The sequence below is a fragment of the Arvicola amphibius genome, chromosome 1, assembly GCF_903992535.2.
Source record: "Arvicola amphibius chromosome 1, mArvAmp1.2, whole genome shotgun sequence".
Taxonomy (NCBI): domain Eukaryota; kingdom Metazoa; phylum Chordata; class Mammalia; order Rodentia; family Cricetidae; genus Arvicola; species Arvicola amphibius.
In genome coordinates this window covers 71,972,944-71,990,846 of record NC_052047.1, presented here as the reverse complement: position 1 = coordinate 71,990,846, position 17,903 = coordinate 71,972,944, and positions in this window count along the sequence as shown.

The window sequence follows — 17,903 nt, the reverse complement described above, 5'->3', positions numbered from 1 at the left end:
GGGAAAGGATATTAAGAATAAATCATAGCTGGGTACAGAGCCACACCCATACAGTCCGGTTACTCAGGGGACTCTGTGGGGCATGAATCCAGTTCAGTATTGTGAGACCAACGTGGACAACATGAGACCCTGCTTTAAAAGAAAACAAAACCTAAAAACAAATGACAAAACTCTAAGTTCTTTGTATTTCTCAATCTAATCGCCAGACAATGAGGTGTTTCCTGTACCTCAGAAGCTTAGTTTACTGAGAAGCCTCTCAAATGATGGGCTTTGTGCATACAAAAGCAAGGCATTGGAATAAGTTCCTATTAACTCTGCATAGACTCCTGCTTTCTAGGAAATCCACTTCAGTATGCAGACATTTAACTTAAAAGGGGACTCTCATTAGGAGTATGCTGCTGGACTAAGGTTAAAACTTAGCAGCCAAGTGTCTTGGTGGGTCTAGGCCAAGGTATGCTGCATAGACCGCACCATGCAACAGATCACATGTAAGAGGTTTATTGGGAGGAGAGCGAAAGCCATCTTAGAGTGGGGATGAGGGAGAGGGGGGGAGGGAGGGAGGGAGGGAGGGAAGGATCAGGAGACAGAGAGAACAAGAAAGAGAGCGCATGCACCATGAAGTCCAGAGGGGCCTTATGAAGGGAGCTCATCTGCAGAATGGAAATCCATAAGCTGCTGGTACTGAGTCACTGAAGGCACGCTGCGGGAACACTTGATTTTTAACAACTCAGACTCAGAGTTGGAGTCACATCATTCATATGCCATTGTTTAGTCACTTTGTGATGTGGGAGAGTCTTCTGTTTGAGTTGATTTCATTGGCTAATAAAGAAACTGCCTGGCCCATTTGATAGACCGCCCCTTAGGTGGGTGGAGTAGACAGAACAGGAAGAGGAAGTGAGGTAGAAGGCTCAGTCAGATGCCACGCCTCTCCTAAGTTAGTCAGACCGCCATGCCTCTCCTCAGAGAGATGCCAGAGGCGATGAAGCTCCAGCCCAAGATGGACGTATGCTAGAAACTTCCCGGTAAGGAACCACTTCGTGGTGCTACACAGATTGTTAGATATGGGTTATAGCAAGAGATGTGAGAATTAGACAATAAGAGGCTAGAAATAATGGGCCAGGCAGTGTTTAAAAGAATACAATTTGTGTGATGTTATTTTGCATGTAAAGCTAAGCATGAGGGAGCAGGGCGGCGGGAATCCGGCCCACAGCTCCACACTACAACTTTGAACCTTTTGTCTGTCCATGAATTTGAGTTTCCTCAAGAATTGGGGTCTAATAGGAAAGAAAGATCAGGACATATCAGTCCATTACAGAACATATTATAAACCCACAAACGTGGCCCTGGACATTGCTACCAACAGTGGAGGACTTAAATCTGCAGCAGTAAGAAAGCCATGTGGCCCTAGGCCCCACTAATAGTTCATGGATAGAATCAGAAGCCTAATTTCTTCACCCAGAATTATTCCCATGCCACATTTGAGGATAAGAAGTTGCCACCAAGGTCCAGGAGGAGTTTGAGAGCTGATATTTTATATATAACCTTGGCATCAGAGCTCTTAGAACCAGCAAGCAGCAAGCACAGAGGATATATTTCTTAGAAAACTTTTACTCAGTTGCTGACTGCTGGCTGCCTGCCAAAGCTCACCAGCCTTTCGAGCAATTGCAGTGTGTGGGGAAAAAAGCAGTATAGCCTGGAGCCCTGAAGAGCTGAAAGACTGCTCCAGCATGTGGTAACCTTGGAGCCAAACCTTCTGAGGACCAAGGAGACAGAAATGAGAAACAAAATGAAAAGCACCCCTCCTCGCAATGACAAATGTGCTGGTTCCCGATAAAGGATTTTGCTTCATTCTGTTACCCTTTCTCCCCTCAACAGAAGTTCCCATTTCTCCAAGGCTGGTACCTAATCAGCCAGGCTTCTTTGCTCCCCTGGAACCAACACAAGCTCTTTTCAGTTTCCATTCCATGGTGGGTCCTAGTAAGGGATAAAAAATAGACGTGAAATCATTCATATCTCAATGTCTTAAAAGTTCCATGTGAGAGTTTTCATTCTCATATCATTTCAAAGATACTTTGTAAGTATTCTCTTCATCTGTATTGCTGAAGTAAAAAAACTTTTGTATTTTTCTAGCATGTCCCTGGATCTTTTCTATAAAAATCTACATGTATGTCTCCCAGAGGATAGCGAGCCCCTCCCTGAAGGTTCTCCATGAATAGCATTAATTTTGTTTCTTTTACTGAGACTCAGTACAAACTTCAAATAAAGCTATGATGGACATAATTTACCCCATAAAAGTCACAAGAAGTGTGACCCTGGTAAATTCTCTTAAATATACTGAATCATCTTCATTCTCCCGAGAGAACAGAAGAAATATCATTCTGTATATACTAAAGCTTGGTTAGGATTAAATCAGCCAGGTCAAAGAAACTGATATAGAAGAAAGAATATCTAAAACATTGTGAGAGAATTTCCAGTGGGAACCCTAAGATGTTTACTTGTATTTGAAATTCCATTTGATTCTGAAAATAAATTTGGGGAGAAAGTTGTCCTACCTGCCCTCTTTTCATCCTTTCTTCAGATGGAGGATTGAGAACTGATGGAGGAGTGTCTATGTTACTTTCATTGTTAATAAAGATACTGCCTTGGCCCTTTAAGAGAACAGAAAATTAGGTAGGCGGAGTAGACAGAACAGAATTCTGGGAAAGAGGGGGAGACGATTCAGGCAGTCTCCATAGTGAGTCGCCATGATTCTCCTCTCTGAGATGGACGCAGGTTAAGATCTCTCCTGGTAAGCCACACCTCGTGGTGCTACACGGATTACTAAATATAGGTTAAAGGAAGATGTGAGAATTAACCAATAAGAGGCTACAGATAATGGGCCAGGCAGTGTTTAAAAGAATACAGTTTCCGTGTAATTATTTCGGATGTAAAGCTAGCCGGCGGCCGGGTGGCGGGACGCAGCCCCGCCGCTTCCTTCTACAGAGAACTTACTGATTTGTACATCAAACCTGTCTGACTCCATGACCACTAAAGCAAAGTGGATCAGGTTGATGTCGATGCTGCAAATGGTTCCAAGAAGGAAGGTTCATCATCTCAACATGACACTCCTGTTGAAAGGCTAAGAGGTAGGCAGACTCCCCAACTGGCAGACAGATAGAAAGAGGAGCCATGACTAGGTCATAAAACTGGCAAGTTTCTGAGATGCCCGGCTTCTCCCCAGCCTGGTGATTTGAGACAAATGCCTGGCAGCATAAGACAAAGGCCTTGTCCTGTTGGCATTTTGTTCCTACACTCCGGCCCCTGCCGATGGACTGGCTCTACAAACTCAAGGCTAGATCAGGATATTATACAACAACAATGGTTGTTAGGCAATTAATCACCCTTCCTCTCTTTAAACTGATCAACCCTCAATTAGGGGAGGAAACTCTTCAGAGACTTAAAAAAAATCAGCTCACAAGAAGAGTCTGGATATTTTGACTTTCTGAGTTCCCCTTCTGCAGTGGAGAGGGTCATTTTTCTGTGTATCTGCAGTATGTGTGTGTTTCCTCGTCCCTTACCCCACATGCCTTTCTTCAGCTGCTGATTCTGTCTGCAGTGTTTGATATTTCTCTACAGCTACTTGTTGTACTTGAGATTTTTCCTGACTTTCAATTCTTTAATGGGCAGAGAAAAAGAAACTGATTGATCCCTAGACTGTTATCATATTGGGGGCTTGTCTGGGATTTCTTCTGAGGATGACAGACTTATCAATGTAAGAAAATAAGTCAAACCCTAAACAAGACATGAGGTGTGTCCACTAAGAAGCTGGCACCCTTCCCCCATTCTGGAATGGGGCTGGTTATATTATTTTCCCCTCTAATGAGGAAGGGCCTCTCAGACCTTCTATGTCTGTGTATGTTTCCAAGGAAATAGTTATATTGTTTGGTGACTGGAGACCAGTGAGCAGGTGCTAAAACTGTATTATTAACCTAAAGTCAGGAGATGTTAACTCATGCTGGTCAGAGTGAAACATAAAGCCTGAAGAAGATTTTTTTAGGGAAATTTGAAACGTTGCTCTTTACCTGGAGACAAAACTTCATTTTCAAAATGCTTATATACCCTATCCTGTCTCTGCTGTAATCTTGAGAGTGAGACAGGACAACCAACTACTGTTTTATACTTACATTGGATGGTAGTTAAATTTCTCCTCTTTCCCTCTTTGGAAGCTATGTGATAAATCTCAGAATGATTATACTTACTCTGAGCTGCAACTATGGAATTTCTTCTGTTTCTTAATTTTTGCTAAGTAGACCTACCTACAGAAGCCATAGAAACTGTTTCCTCATTCATCCATGCTAACTAATTAATGTGTATGTTTCAGGACATAATGGTCCACAATATATATATATGTATATGTATATATACATATATATATACATATATATATGTGTGTGTGTGTATATATATATACATATATATATATATATATATGTATATATATATATATATAAACTCCTTCCATTTGCCTGTGCACTGACAGTAGTTAGAAAGCTCCCGTAGAATATAGGGATCAAAGGTGCCATTAGGCAGCCACTTTAAATTGATATCTAAATTGTAAGAAGGCCATTCTTTGAACAAAGAAGGACAAGTGTGGGAATCTGTAAGTAGGGCATTAAGGCCTGGGATTTTAGAGCCTCTAAAAAGCATCCAAGGTGGGAGGCTGGATTTATGGTCTTGGATGGCTTGCTACCCCTAGCTGAAACTATGGAAACCTGTGAAAACGGTGACACCACAAAACCTAAAGGGGACGTCTCCCCTTGTAGGTGGGTAACGAACACCACAGGGCTTGTAGGAGAGCATCCACTGCCTACAGGTGGGGTACAGAAGCCTGACTGACTCTGGTCAGGGTGACTTGGATGTCAGCCAGGCCACAGTTTGGACCACTGACGAGTGAACCGAAAGAAAAGAAAAGAAAAGAAAAGAAAAGAAAAGAAAAAAGAAAGAAAGGAGAGAGAAAAATACAAGAGATCCTAGGCCCCCAGTGAAATGCACTGCACAGAGTGCTAGCATGGGAGGACTGCACCCATGGCATCCAGTCACATTTTCAGCTAAGGGTAGCAATCCAGAGATAAATGTCAGCAAAAGGCTCAACTGTAGCCATTAAGACCATGGTTGGGGGCTGTCTCCCCCATTTCTAGGAACACCAGAAGATTTCTGGGAGCTTAAAGGTCAATTCCTCGGGTTCAGAGAAACGATTAAGCTGACCAGAATGGAGGAACTCACCAACTGAAGCCGGTGGTGTGTGGAGAAGTCATACTCAGGCAGATGGAATGGGGAGCTGTGGTAAGAAACATGGTTCCCAATCCCAGGGTTCCACACGTCCTCAGCGGGAGGGAATGTGGACAGCCTGGATGAGTCATGGAGCATCCTTAACCCTATGAGATGTTTTCTGTCTATAGGACCTAGCCATGACAAACTCAACAGAGGCCTGAGTCTCAGTAGTTTACCCTGAGGCAATACGTAGTTGGGATAAATATGACAAACTGAGACTACCCAGGCACCACCTAGGAACAGACCATCCAAAGGAAATTCCTAACATTCCAATCATTGTAGATAGAACCACCTGCCAGCATACAACCATAGTTTTTCACCAGGACATCCCTAGACAAATGTCAGCTACTCAGGGGTCTTAAACCTTAGAAATCCCTCACCCCTACCTTTGTTACTATAAAAACCCAATTCTAACTGATTTCTGGGCTCTCCAATCACTCCAATACATTGGATACATGGAAAGACGAAGTGCATAATCTTGTGTAAAAATAAAGGCTCTTTGCTTTTACATACAGGACTTGGTCTCCTAGTGGTTTCAGGGGTACTCTATAATTTGGGCATAACACTGTCTTATGAATGAGTCTCTTCCTGGTAATACTATCTCTTTTCTTGAAGAGTATTTCTCACAGTGGTAATATGGTATCCTGTGTCCCTACCAATCATACTCTCTGATTAAAGGAGGCTATTGACAAACTTACAGATGCTGGTGTCTAGTTACCACTTCAACAAAGGGAACCTTGGTTTCACTCATGTTTGGCCCATACTGACCACTACCACAGGACATTATGATTGGCCCATGGTCAGAAGTGTCTCTTGTTGGTAGCACTGCCAATAGGCCTTATACAGGATTCTGGTAAAAATGTTCTGGTGTGCAGTCTATGTTATGCCCAGATCTGCAAAGTTGTCCAAAAACCAATAAGGAGACTGAGTCCCGTATGTAAAAGCAAAAAGCCTTTATTTTATACAAGTTTGTAAACTTGGTCTCTCCATGTGCCCAACATATTGAAATAATCAGAGAGCCCCAAGCTCAGTTAAAGTTGGGTTTTTATAGTAGCAAAGGTGGGTGACATTTGTCTAGGGTTGTCCTAGTGAGTGTGCTAGCGGGCAATCTTATCTACAAAGGTTGGAACATTAGGTATTTCCTTTGGATGGTCTTTTCTTGGGTGGTGTTCAGGTAATCTCAGTTTGTGGTTTTTTTCTGCAACCAGGTATTGGCTCAGGATAAACTACTAAGACTCAGGCCTCCATTGAACTTATCAATGGTTGAGTCCTACTTTGGCAGGTGATAAGAACTTTCTTTGGGTGTTCTGTTCCTATTTAGTTTATCATGGCTGGCTTCTACAGTCTAACCAACTATAAAATCGATATGTCAACCATGATGTTAAGGGATGTTCCTCATTAACCTTGTCTCTTATTGTTTCCAGTGAGGTTATAGTAAAAGAAACTCGGTGGCAGATGATAGCCTCCTTGAACTCTTAAACCAGAAAAATGGCCTCCTCCATGATGTATATCTTACAGTAGACAGTGGTATCAGAGAAATAGTCAATCTCATTGATACCTATTACAAAACCAGCCAAGGATTCTTTAGACGGTTTTCTTGCCTTTTCTCTTCCTCTAATAAGGACAAAACTGCCCCAGTTATTTTTATAATTACACTCTTTGTAGAAATTGTAAGACTACTAACAGCCTCACTTTTTATATGTTGTGGATGTTACTTCACTCATATGACAAGCTCTAAAGATACACACTATCATTGAAAAAAATGGCTGTCTTATGCTCTGATCATTGCTTTTGTCTAGGTTTTATACTTTTATACTGGCCCCTTAGACTCCAGCTCTCTTTCCTGTGACCATTATCAATCCTTCCTCAGTTGAAACAGTTAAGAGCAGTTGGAGCTCACAAGATGATAACAGCAGTTGGGAAGACTTCTGAGAGAGAAGAGTAAGAAAGACTGACTCCCTTGGCAAGGGGGACTGATAAGGAGAGGAGCCATGGCTAGATACTGAAGGTGGCAAATTTGCAAGTTGGTGGGCTTCTTCCTCATTCTCCAGACTTGAGACAAAAACCTGACAGCTTAAAACAAGGCCTTAGTAGGCTTTTGTTTCATACCAGCAAGCCCCCTGCTGATGGACTGGCTTGACAAGCTCAAGGCCAAATCAGAGTATGCTACAGGACAGTTGCTGGGCAATCAACAATCTTATCGCTCTTCAAACTGAAATTAAAAGTGCCAACCCTTGAGAAGAGCCTGGATTTTTCAGCTTTCAGAGTCCCCCCACGCTGCTTCACAAAGGGTTTTTGTTCTGTGTGTCTTCTGTATACATGTGCTTCCTCACTGCTGATAAACGCTTTTCTCCAACTACTGATGCTGTCTGAAGCTGTTTGGGGTGTTTGAGATTTCTCCCCTGGCACCTTAAGCTATTTCCTGCCTTTTATTTCCTTAACTGACAGGGAAAACAAACTTGATAAAGACCTTTAGACTATATCAATAGGCTCACTGTCCTATGTTCCCAGTATAATCCCAGCCTCTGGCCTCCATCTTTAGAAGCCCTCTTCTCTGAACCCATCAAACCTTGACCCTGGTCTTCCCTCTCCCTCTTTGGTGGTCATGTCAGCTTTCTGTTCCCCCTCCCTTGGGCCACCCAAGAGCACAGGCATCTAATTAAACCCGGATATCTTTTAATTTGGTCTGATTCAGTCTGATTGGGATTATTTGCATTGGTGGAGAAGCTCATCTTTAGGAATATTCCTAACATTTTGGAGGTCCCACTGGGAGACAGTTTTTTCCCATGGGCTCAAGGCCACGTGTTAGAAAACACCCATATTGTGTGTGTGTGCTCTGGCAGGCTAAAATTGGCTTCCAGGCTAGATAGACTTCATCTTGGTAAGTTCCTTTTTTTTTTCTTATGCTATTAGGGTTTGGGGGACCCATTCGTGTTTACTTTTGCTGATTTTCGGACTTTCCATTGAAGTTGCGATCACACTGCAAAAGTCCAATAAAAGCAGCTGAGCCAGGTTTAGCTGAGGTGAAATTGTATGGCCAGGGACGCCTACCACTCAATTTCCATAACCCTGTTTTTGGCTCAAGGGTTGTCCTAGTAGATGCACTGTGACAGACTTGAGCCTCAAAATTGGGCATAGGCTTGCAAATGGGTTTCTGCAATTCGAAGCTGGATCCATTATGGCCCTTTGGCTGCCTCCTACAAAATCTTTATAAATTGGGACTGTCTGATCCAATCTGTCCCAAATGGCTAGTTTCTCTATGCTCTAAGATTTGGCCTCAATACGACCTTGACAATGGGATGCAATGGCCACCAGAGGGAACTCTTGAGTTTTCCGTCCTCCAGGACCTAGAAATCTTTTGCTGTCATGGCGATAAATGGACAGAACTCTCATATGCCCATGGTTTCTGGGCACTGTGCTCCCAGCAGGAGCCATGGTCCTGGCTACCCATTTTATTTCTCAGTCAGCACCAGATATTAGAAAAAAGGCTGAGAAAGGTCCCCAATCCCCCCCCCCAGGAATTGGTGAAAATGGTCTTTAAAGTTTTTAATGACCGAGAAGAAACAGCTGAGTCTTCCTGACAGACAAGGCAGCAACAGGCGGCAATGCTCCAAGTCCAAGTCCTAGCAGCTGTCCTGAGGCCAGAAGGGGGACAAGGGAAGTCAACCACGAAGCTTCATCCTGCTTGAGCTCAGTCTAAGTCGACCTTGCTGGCAGGGTGCTTCAAATATGGTCTAAATGGCCACTTGGCATGATATTGCCCTGGGCCTCTGCCTATGAGGCCTTGCCCTATCTGCCAGCAAACTGGACACTGGAAATCACAATGCCCCTGTGCGGGCCTATCCTCTATGCCGCGTCACAGAGGTCCAACCTCACCAACATGGGCAAGTGAGACTGTGCCAGACTTCAAACTTCTCGGCCTTGTGGAGGATTGACGCTGCCCAGACTTGGTGTGTCCCATAACCCTCTCTGAGTCTAGGGTAATGCTGTAGGTAGCAGGTAAGTTCATTGATTTTCTTTTGGACATGGGAGCTACCTACTCTGTTTTAACATCTCACTTAAGTTGTCTGAGTTTCTGTCCTACCCGGTTTCTGTCCTTCCACCAGGTCTCACAGCTGTTTAGCCCTGAAGAAAATCACACATAGGTCTCCATAAGTTATAAACTGATGGGTTCATTAGCTCAGGCTTCGTATTAGCTCTTATAATGTATATTAACCCATTATTATCTATGATAGCCACATGGCTCAGTACATTTTTCAGCAGGGCAGGTCACATCTTCCTTCTGCTGTGTCTGGGCAGGACCTGGGAGGGAGCGTCCTGCTTCCCAGAATTCTCCTGTTCTCATTGCCCTGCTTCTACTTCCTGTTTGGCTACTAGCCAATCAGTGTTTATTTAAAATATAATTGACAGAATATAGAATTGTCTCATACCAGTCCTTCCCTTCCAGACCCCAGTTTCCTATTTCTGAAACCCACTGTCAAGGCCTGTCTCCTATCTCAAGGACTTTTGATTTTTATTGACTCACCCTGTAACACTCCAATCCTTCCCAAGTGTAAGCCCTCTGGCGCTTTACTGCTTGCTTCAAGACCTCCGCCTCATAAATGAGGCAGTCATTCCAGTTCACCCACTGGTTAACAATCCATAATATCCTGTCTAACGTCCCTCCTACCACATCCTACTTTACTATTCTTGACCTAAAAGATGTCTTCTTTACTATCCCTTTACACCCTGACTCATACTTCCTCTTTGCCTTCACCTGGGAGGACCCTGACTCCTGGTCCTCCAGTCAGCTTACATGGACTGTTCTCCCTCAGGGTTTTCAGGACAGCCTCCTGACCCTGTTTTTTTGGCCAACCTCTGGCTTGAGATCTCTCAAACTTTGACCCAGGTTCTGTCACACTCTTCCAGTACATTGATGATCTCCTTCTCTGCAGTCCTTCGTTGTCTCTGTCCCAACAGGCCACCTCTATGCTTCTGAACTTCCTCGGATCCCTGGGATATCGAGTCTCACCAACTAAGGCTCAGCTGTGCTCTCCCACGGTGGTGTATGTGGGTGTTCAACTCAGCCCTGGGTCTAAGGCCCTCACCTCTGACAGGGTCCAGTCCCTGTTGGATTTACAGCCCCAAACAACAGAGGCTCAAATTCTCTCATTTTGGGGCCTGCTAGGGTTCTTCTGCCATTGGATCCCTAACTTTGCCATTACAACTAAGCTTCTGTACCAGGCAGCCAGAGAGACCCCCATGGGGGCTCTCACCCACCCGCCCATCATCCACCACCACTTCTCTGCTGTGAGATGCCCTTCTGACAGCCCATGCTCTTGTTCTTCCAGACCCGATGAAGCCATACCATCTCTATACAGATGAGAGGTCAGGAGTGGCCACAGGAGTTTTAACCCAACAGGCTGGGCCTTCAAATCCAGCTGTTGTCTTTTTACCCAAACAGCTGGACCTCACCATTTGTGGATGGAAACCATTCCTGAGAGCCCTGGCAGCAGCAGCTGAACTCACTCAGGAGGCTCTCAAGATCACCCTGCCTAGGCCAATCACGGTATATTCCATTCACTGCCTCTCAGACCTTCTGAGTCATTCCTCTCTCTCTCCTTGGGCCTTCACAAGTTCAGGTTTTTCACTTACTGTTTCTAGAAAACCCCCAAATTACTTTGACCTCCACTCCTGCCCTAAACCCCACAACTCTCCTTCCTGCTCCCTCCCGCTCTGGTACCTCCTCTCACTCTTGCCCAGAGCCTTAAGCTCATCTCAGCCAGGTCTTCTAGACCAGCCACTTACAGATCCCCAACTCACCCTGTTTGTTAATGGAATTTTCCTTATAGACAAATCAGGAAACCGCCAGGCAGCGTATGCAGTGGTCACTTCCACTAACACAGTTGAAGCGACCTGCCTGTCAGTGGGATCCTCCTCACAAAAGGCCAAATTAATTGCCTTGACTAGGGCACTCCAAATAGCCAAGGGCCAATGGGCTAATATTTATACTGACTCTAAATATGCCTTTTTTTAATAACCCATACTCATTCTGCACTCTGGAAGGAAAGGGGCTTCCTTACTACCAAGGGCACTCCCATTGTTAATGGATCCCCTATAGCCAACCTCTTGGGGGGCCCTCCAGCTCCCTGCAGAAGTAGCCATTATTCACTATCTGGGACACCAATCCTCCAAGGACTCTTAGTGGCCTTAGGCAATGCCAAGGCTGACTCACTGTCCCGGGGGCTGGCCTTCAGCTCCTCTGATTCCACAGAACGTATTTTGTTCTTGACTTCCTCCTATCAGCCCTCAAAAGAGAGGGACAAACTCATAAAGAAAGGGGGCCACAAAAACAAAGGATAGATGGTTCTATTTAAATAACCATCTCATCCTTCCTCAAGACAAGGTATTATCAATCATTTCAGACATCCACCAGACCTTACACATAGGCCCCAAAGCTTTGTTCTGCTTCTAGGAGCCCCTCTTTGACCCAACCCATCTCCAAGATCATATTTCACAGGTTCACTCCTCCTGCCAGATGTGTGCCCAGTCCAATCCACAAGGGGATGTTCACATACATCAGTTTCTACATCAGCTTCATGGACACCAACCAGGCAAAGATTGGCAGGTTGAGTTCATCCATATGCCTACTCATAAAAAACTCCGTTATCTTCTAACACTTGTGGGCACTTTTACAGGGTGGATAGAATCGTTTCCGGCCTCCAGGGAAATGGCAGATGTGGTGGCTCAGGTACTTATGGACTATATCATTCCTCGGTTTGGCATCCCACAGATCATCCAGATGGACAATGGGCCAGCCTTCACTTCCAGGGTCATGGAGCTTGTGACAGAAGCTCCCAGCATCTTCTGGAAATTCCACACCCCTACTACCCACAATCCTCCGGAAAGGTGGAGAGGGTCAAAGGACTCATCAAACAACAGCCCCCTCTGTTTACAACCACATCTAATCACCATGCTTCTCAAGGGCTGGGCTTGTAAACAGCCAGAAGCATCCCACCCTCAACAAACGTTTTATTTAGGAACACAATCTTCTTGCTTGTTTACTTGTTTTGTAATTCTTCACAATTGTGAATTACCGAGGTACAACTCTGTCTGTATTTTCCAGGGCACTGTGGGTGTCCCCACTCGCCAGGGAGCCTTTGTTTTCTAAGGCAATTCACACCTCCGCAGGAATTAACCTTGCTCTCTCTTTTGAGGTCACTGGCAAAGTGAAAATTTGAATAATCCCCCCCCCCCCAGTGTTCTTATCCTTCCAGCAACAAAACAATATAAATCTTAGCCTGGAGCACATCTACGGGAAAATCTGTGGGAACTCACTAGAGCTGGTTTTATCAAGTCAAAGAGGCATCATCAGTACAATTCTCAATGGTATGCAAATAGAATCCTCCTGCTGTGGTAGCTGCTGGCCATTAGCTTTCCCAGCAACACCCTCCAGAAGAGGTGGTGTGGGTGTGAAGGCCCCTTCTTTGGATGGGACTGGGAAGGGAGAATTCTTGAGTATGTCTTTGCTTCTAAGAGAAGGTGCCTACCATGTCCTAAGTCACCTACCATGTTCTTTCTCCAGGGCACAGCAACCTTCAGGAGTGATCCTCTAAATATGTAAGGCTGCCTTCGACCAACTCAGACACAGATCACCATCACTTGCTCAGTGTGATGACGTGCTAGATCAACTCACTGCCATTTTGGGGCCACAAATTTAGGTAACTAAAGTGATTTACGCACACTGTAAAATCTCACCATTTCTTCCTTGGTGGTTGGCTTCACTCACAGGACCCAGGCTATACTATGATTGCCGGCTCAGAGACAGTCACCTTTACTCACCTGCTAATCACCTGGTCTCTGCTCAACCTCCTTGCAGGACTATTGTCTCTGCTGGTGAGTTATGAAATGGAGACACAGCAGGGTCTAAGTTGTAGAAATTGGGATTTTAATTTTTGCTAGCAATCACTTTGTGCATTAATTTTAGTGGATATGTACATAAGAAATGTGAATATGAGTTACTTGACTGCAATGGAGCAGAGGCAGGGGAGGAGACAGGACCATCAGAAGCAAATCTGTCCCTTACTGGCAGTGTAGCCTTAGAGAACTTGCTAGGTGTGTGTTTCCATATCTGTACTGGTACTGATAATACAATCCCCAAGCCCCAGAAATTGGTGGGATGGTTAGAAACACAGGCCTGGTACAAATTAAACATCAACCAGCATGGACTGTAATTTTCCTCCAAAATTGGTATACAAAATGCAAAGTCTTTGAGACTAAACAAAAATACTATGATACTTTGAGCTTCCCAATGCAGGAGCCTGGAGGAGAAAAACCTAAGGGTTAGCTTGTTCTTGACTCTCAGTTGAAGTTGCTTAAGAAAATGAGCTCTCCCTAACGAAATAAATACAACACTGTAAAAAAAAAATGCAGAGCTGTCCAACATATAATTCTTCTCCCTTTGGTCCATGATCCAAGCTCCAGAGTTCATGTAAACTGTAGAAGAGGCAAGGCAGTTCTTCAGGAAGAGGTAGAGTCCATGTTTCTTCCTCATCATTCTTGTGCTGTCTTGACCCATGAACAACCCCGAGAGGTGAGGAAATAAAGGGAAGCCACAGTGAGCATGTAGCCCGGCACTTCAGAGAGACTGTCCCTGCCTATCTCTGAGCCACAGATAATGAAATTTAGCATATGTCCCTCTAGGTAGCAAACCCATTGCTTATTATAGTAAAATCCCCTGCCTATTACTAATAATAACACATTGTGTGTTAGAGAAGAGAGGGACCAAGGAAGAACATGCATGTGCCTGTGTTCATGTGAATATAACTGGCTGGAAGCTCTACCAGCAGTTCTTGATCAATTAGTCATCATGACTGAAGTTGAATGTTGATGATTATGTCATCATTTTACTCAGGCAAATTTAATTTTAACAAAATGACGTCATCAAATTGCAGCTTGAGGAAGGAAAACAAACTTGGACTGCAAAGCACACTGTGGCTCACCTTGTCCCATTGGACACAATTCCTGACATCCAAGACAGATCAGCATTCCAGCAGACACATCTGTGGAATTCATGTGACCCAAGAAAACCCTTGGACACCCTCACACCTCGTAGTGCCTACAGAGATTCTGAGTCCCAAGACTCATCATCTGTCAGAGCCATTTGCTGATGAAATTATTTTAATGTTACGCTTGCTGACTCTATACTGGGGAGAAGGTTCATTTATGTCTTACAGGTGGATGACAACCAGGGACCGAGAGGAGCCTTGCTCTGGGAAGAATGGGAGAGCACTGGACAGCCTTTACCTTCTTCCTGACCCAGGAGGTCAGCCCCTTTGTAGATTTCTGTGACCAGGATAAGAACATTGAAGGTTTTGGAAATCTTGGTACCTGTCCTGATTTCCTGGCAGTCCATGCCCACTAAGAACACCCACAGATACACAGCACTAAAATGAGGGAGAGTCCCTTTCCTGTTGCCCAGTATACCAAATGAATTATTATTTTGCTCTACATTTCTAGAATGTTCCTTATTAATATCTCTGCCTATAAAGCTATTAAGTTTCTGTTTATGTGCAAATCCTTTTGATGTGCAATCCTTTTATGTGTAAATATCTGCATGCCCCTTAGAATATACTATATTTTCTAGTAGGACAGTGGTTTCTGGGCTTGTAGAGATGGATGACTCAACAGTTCAGAGTGCTTGCTGCTCTTGTAAAGGACTTGCATTCAATTCCCAGAACCCACATGGTGATTCACAACCACCAGTAGCTTTAATCCAGGGCATCTTCTTTTGAACTCTCCTGGTTACACCAGCAAGCACATGGTGTAATACATGCATGGAGGCAAACATTCAGACACATAGAATTATCAAATCTAGAAAGGATAATAGAAGCAGAGAGATGTCTTTCTGTAATTATCCCCCGAGGAAGCCTGTTAGATGGGGTGATTTTCATCTTTGCACTCTTCCCCACAAGCCAGCTGTCCTTCCATCCCTGAACAAGGCAGCATCCTCTAAAGCTTGTAGAGACTCTAGAGAACAGTTTTATCACATGGACACTGAAGAGATCTCAGCCTTAGGGGTGAAATCCCCACAGGGAGATGATTATGTGAAGAGTGCCCAAGTTGCAGATATCTGCCATGCAGCCCGGCTGAGGAGAACTGTGGCTTCCACCACAATGGCAGGCAGGTTGAGCGGCTGGTTACTGGAGGGCATCATTGAATTTGGTGTGCTGTCTTAGGGAGCATTTAGGACTTGGCTTTGATTCCCAGAATACAGTCTTAAATCCAGCTTGGAAAGTCTCCGCTTTCAATGGAAAGTAGATTTGTGATAGTTCACGATTATTTTTGTTTCAGTTCAGCTTCTGTCTTTCTGGGCACATTGGCACCTTCTTTCCTGGGCATGGATTTCTGATGTGGGAGGGTCTTCTGTTTGAGTTGATTTCATTGGTTAATGAAGAAACTGCCTGGCCCATTTGATTGGCCAGCCCTTAGGTGGGCGGAGTAGACAGAACAGAATGCTGGGAAGGGAAGTTAATAAATCGCCATGCCTCTGCTCTCTGAGCCAGACTGCCGTGCCTCTCCTCAGGGAGACAGGCGCAATGAAGCTCCGGTCCAAGATGGACATATGCTAGAATCTTCCCGGTAAGGCACCACTTCGTGGTGCTACACAGATTAATAGATATGGGTTAATCAAGATGTGAGTAAGAGGCTGAAACTAATGGGCCAGGCAGTGTTTAAATGAATACAGTTTGTGTGTTGTTATTTCGGGTTTTAAGCTAGCTGTGCGTGAGCCAGGCAGGAGCGGGGTGGCGGGATGCCGCCTGCAGCTCCTCACTACAGATTTCTTTCTTGATATTTCTGCTAGGTGGAGGGAGAGCATTACAAACAATGTATTTGGTAAAATGATAATCGTAAGATAGCACTTTCCTGAGTAACTTGATTCCTTATACATTACTGAACAGGAAAGAAATCTTACCAAAAATTCCAACACTTATTTATTGGCAAGGACTTAGGTTATTACAAATTCAAAATTTGCTCATCTTTGATCGCTTTGTAAAATTAAGCAAAAGCTTGTTTCTATTCAGTCTAAATTCTGTTGTTCAGTATTTGAGGAGGGAATTTTCACTGATCTCACCCAGTCTTTATTTCCACATTCTTTTTCTTTGTTACTTTAAATTGCCATTCTTTCATTGTTTTATTTATGTATGTCTTGCAATGTTTTCCCGAGAGCTTATTGCGTCTTGCATAACTTCTAATTTCTGATTTTTTGTTTTAATTTTCATCCCAAGCTTCCTGTAATCTGCTGTTTCTTCTTTCAAATCTCACAGTCAAGTTTTATAGTTCAGTATCTATTTTTTCTAATGAAACATGCTCTTCTTTATTCCTCAGATAATTCCATAATACATGTATTTCAAGCTTATTCTGACATAAGTAATTTTAAAAGATATTTTAGCATCCTGGTTTGGGGTTATATACACTCTTCTTCTTCTTCTTCTTCTTCTTCTTCTTCTTCTTCTTCTTCTTCTTCTTCTTCTTCTCCTTCTCCTTCTCCTTCTCCTTCTCCTCCTCCTCCTCCTCCTTCTCCTTCTTCTCCTTCTTCTCCTTCTTCTTCTCCTCCTCTACTTCTTCCTCCTCCTCTACCTCCTCCTCCTTTACCTCTTCCTCCTCCTCTACCTCCTCCTCCTCCTCTTCTTTCTTCTTCTTCTTCTTCTTCTTCTTCTTCTTCTTCTTCTTCTTCTTCTTCCTCTTCCTCTTCCTCTCCTTCTCCTTCTTCTCCTTCTCATCCTCCTCTACTTCCTCCTCCTCCTCTACCTCCTTCTCCTCCTTTACCTCTTCCTCCTCCTCTACCTCCTCCTCCTCTTCCTTCTTCTTCTTCTTCTTCTTCTTCTTCTTCCTCTTCTTCTTCTCCTCCTCCTCCTCCTCCTCCTCTTCCTCCTCCTCCTCTTCTTCCTCCTCCTCCTCCTTTTCCTTCTTCTTCTTCTTCCTGTTTGTAATAATGCACTTGGAAGCCAAGATCCTTCACCTTTCTGTACTATGCATATCCCTTGCCTCAAACAGTGTACCTAGCCACTTCAGAACCCCCTCTGCCCAACACCTGGATCAGGATATAATTATTTCTATCTCTGAATAATGGTATGAGTTCCCCTACCTCTAATAACTATAAAATTTAGACAACTTCTCTTAAAGCATATTCTCAACATATCCAGGTATAAAAATAAAAGAGTTTGTCTTGCCTGAACTGGTTGGGACACATGTTCTGTGTCTTCTAGTAAAGTTAAGGCTACTTCCATGCTGTCCCTATGTGCAATTGGATGGGCTAGTGGGAAAGGTCAGAGGTATCACAGAAAGGGATGTACACAGTAGAGAGATGATTATATAGCCCAATCTATCAACATAGAGAACCACCCAAACTCTGTCTCTTCAAAGCCAGATCCCCCTTTCTTCAGGCTCCATGAAAAGATAGCCAGGCTGTAGCCTGGTGTCCCGAGTATTCTCACTCCTATAGACCACCATCAGTCTTGACAGTGTCTCTCTTCAGTCTGCACTATCCATCACTTTAGTACAATATAAAATGATTTAGCTTCTTTTACACATCTGCATGAGCCCTTACTTAA